Here is a 3,672-nt window from a genome sequence, read left to right as displayed (position 1 = left end):
CTTTGTGTCTCTCTCTCTCTCTCCCCCTGTCTCTCTCTCTATCTCTCTCTCTCTCTCTCGCTCTCTCTCTCTCTCTCGCTCTCTCTCTCTCTCTATCTCTCTCTCTCTCGCTCTCTCTCTCTCTCTCGCTCTCTCGCTCTCTCTCTCTCTCTCCCCCTGTCTCTGCAAGGCCTGCTTTGTGTCAGCCTGTTTTGACGAGAGAGTCTATCAGTCATCTGATCTCTTATCAGATTGTATGTCTGTCATCATCTTCAATCTTTTCACACTTGGGCATTCAGAACAGCAAACTCTCTGACACGTTTCAGACTTTTGCTAACCGACATCATCACACCTCTTCTGGATGTTTTAACTGCTTTGAATGCCTAAACAACTCCATATGTGATTATTTTAACATGTTTTAGCAGATTCCTTCATTTATAATTTAATTATGAACATCTGTCAAGTGTGATATGGATCATACGGATTCATGCGCAGTTATGTCTAACTTTATCCACAAACACTCGTATAAATTGCACAATATATACTAGCCTACCAACTGGATGATTTTTTTATTATGAATTGTAACTATATTAATAAAAAGTCTGATATTTAAGTATACCCAACTTTCTCCACATACAGAAGCTAACGTACAGTGGCTACTCGAGTATGCGACATCTAAACTAGCAAATTTCACCTGCTTCATTGTTTACATATTTATATCGTTGCAAAATGCAACTATATTATCTGCCAAGTCATTAAAGAAAGTTGGATATCTATATCCAATTGACCATATGCACGATTACTTCCTGGATAAACCAGCTCAGAGCTCAGTCATTTCCGGACAACTGTACTGTGCCATAAGGGAGAGCCCTTTGCTTGGTTTCTCTACATAATTCATTCACAATTTGGAGAAAAGTTTTGTTTGTCTAAGAGGACGAAAGTCCACATAACATTTCAAGGATAAAAAAGGTTAAATTTACGCGAGTGAATCGTTAAATCATGGCGCGAGTCACTGCTATGATTGACAGTGGCAACAGGATGAATAATCTGACGAGCCGATGTCAAAATAGAGCTAAAATTCAGAATAACAAAACTACAGCAGCAACAAGTCCTTGTTGGATTAAAAAAAAAACATACAGTTATTTAATTAAATCTAAACATTTCAAAATATTGAATGTACTATTTAATTGCTGTACCAACTTATTCAATTTGTATTTAACTATGTAGGTATTTAAATAGTAGGTAATGATCCTGATCTGTCAGATTTGTCACACTGCGTGGTGACTGCGTGTTTTGAGTTTGAGCTCCATCAAGTTGATTCTTTATCGTCTATTTTCTATCTTAAAATCAATTATATACACTATCATTTTCGTTTCTATAACGTGTGAATATATCCTCTATAGCATTCTAAAACAAAACCAATCAGAGCGCCTTGTTATCACTAGGTTTATTTTGATTTCTGAAGTCTGCTATTAGCTTATAGCCCGTTAGCATCGGCAGCCGCTAATCTCGCTTACATTGCTAATACTCTATTCACACACATTACCATTGTTTCACTGTTACTTGCTTAAATTGCGGATTTGTGTCTACCTTTGAGTGCAGGTGAGGACACATTCGAGCTGCATTCGGTACAGCTGGAGCTGGAGGCCGTGGAGAAGCAGATCCGCGACCTGGTGGAGAAGCAGGCCCAGCTGAGAGAGCGGAGAGCCACGCTGGAAACATCCGGGCTGACGCTCACAAGTCCGGGGTAAGTATACAGCACGCTGCTAACACTCCCACCACCTCTACTCCGTGTGTTTCTCTGCACAGGCCCTGTGCACCCAGGACGTGATCTTGATGTCCTTCCCCCCGGTGCCGGGACGCCACGGTCCCTGGGTGCACCAGCAGCGGAAGACGACCTCTCCCCCTCCGCCGCCTGCGGTCTTCGAGATCTCCACCCGGAACCGCTTCGCTCCCCTCCGCCAGACGGAACACAGCGCTGTGATCGTCGGAGACTCCATCGTCCGGCGCGTCCATGCTATGCTAGCTGAAGGTAAAATGCACACTCTGTTTCCCCGGTGCTCGTGTTCTCAATGTTTCTGCGCAGATACCCGCGAACCTGAAGGGCGACGAGAGCATCGGTCAACGACACCAAGCTGCGGCAGACGGAGACACTGAAGAGGGACTTCAGGAGCCTGATCGAGACGGTATGCAGCACATCACCCGTGACGACGATCATCGTGTCAGGACCGCTTCCGACGTATCGACGAGGACACGAAAGGTTCAGTAGACTTTTTGCTTTAAACGAATGGTTATTGTCATGGTGTAAAGAACAGAAACTGCTCTTTGTTAATAATTGGAATATTTTCTGTGAGCGTCCTAGGCTTTTTCGTGCTGATGGCCTGCACCCCAGCAGAGTCGGAGCGGAACTCCTGTCGGACAACATCTCCAGGACGCTACGCTCCATCTGATTAGTAAGCCAATTCTCAAATAACTACTATGATGACTTTTGTTCTACCCACTTAAAAGATAGAAGTACTTGCGTTGTCCAATCTATACAGACCGTGTCTGTTCCCCGAATAGCGAGGTCAAAATATAAATTTAATGCAGGATCTAGAAAAAATCTGATCGTGATTAAACCAGAAATACGCAAAATAAATGAACAAAAACAATTTTTAAAGCTTGGGCTCCTAAATATTAGATAACTCGCACCCAAAGCAGTTATTGTAAATTAAATGATCACAGATAATAATTTTGATGTACTCTGCCTGACTGAAACCTGGCTTAAACCAAATGAATATTTTGGTCTAAATGAGTCTACTCCACCAAGCTACTGTTAGCCCCGTCAGACTGGTCGTGGTGAAGGTGTGGCAACAATATATAGTGATATTCTCAATGTTACTCAGAAAACAGGATACAGGAGGTTTAACTCATTCGAACTACTTCTGCTTAATGTCACACTGTTAGATATGCAAAATAAATCTCTCCTATCTCTTGCTCTGGCTACTGTGTATAGACCGACAGCGCCAGAGATAGGTTTCCTACAGATTTCCTAAAAGAATTTGCAGATTTCCTCTCAGATCTATTGGTCAATGTTGATAAAGTGCTAATTGTCGGAGATTTTAACATTCACGTTGATAATACAAATGATGCGTTAGGACTTGCGTTTACTGACCTAATAAACTCTCTTGGAGTCAAGCAAAATGTCACCGGGCCCACTCATCGTTTTAATCATACGCTAGATTTAATTATATCGCATGGAATTGATCTTACCGATATAGATATCGTACCTCAAAGTGATGATGTTACTGATCATTTCCTTGTATCGTGCATGCTGTGTATTACTGATATTAGTTGGCTCCGCGTTATCGTCCGGGCAGAACTATTGTTCCAGCCACCAAAGACAGATTCACAAATAACCTGCCTGATTTATCTCAACTGCTCTGTGTACCCATAAATACACATGAACTAGACGAAATGACTAGCAACATGGGCACTATCTTCTCTAATACATTAGAAGCTGTTGCCCCCCTCAAATTGAAAAAGATTAGAGAAAAACTTACTGCGCCATGGTACAACAGTTATACCCATTCTCTCAAGAAAGAAACTCATAATCTTGAGCACAAATGGAGAAAAACTAACTTAGAAGTTTTTAGAAATGCGTGGAAAAACATTATGTCCAGCTATAGACAGGCTCTAAAAGCTGCCAGGGCA

The sequence above is a fragment of the Barbus barbus genome, assembly GCF_936440315.1.
Source record: "Barbus barbus genome assembly, chromosome: 44".
Lineage (NCBI taxonomy): Eukaryota > Metazoa > Chordata > Actinopteri > Cypriniformes > Cyprinidae > Barbus > Barbus barbus.
Note: the sequence above shows the minus strand (reverse complement) of the source record.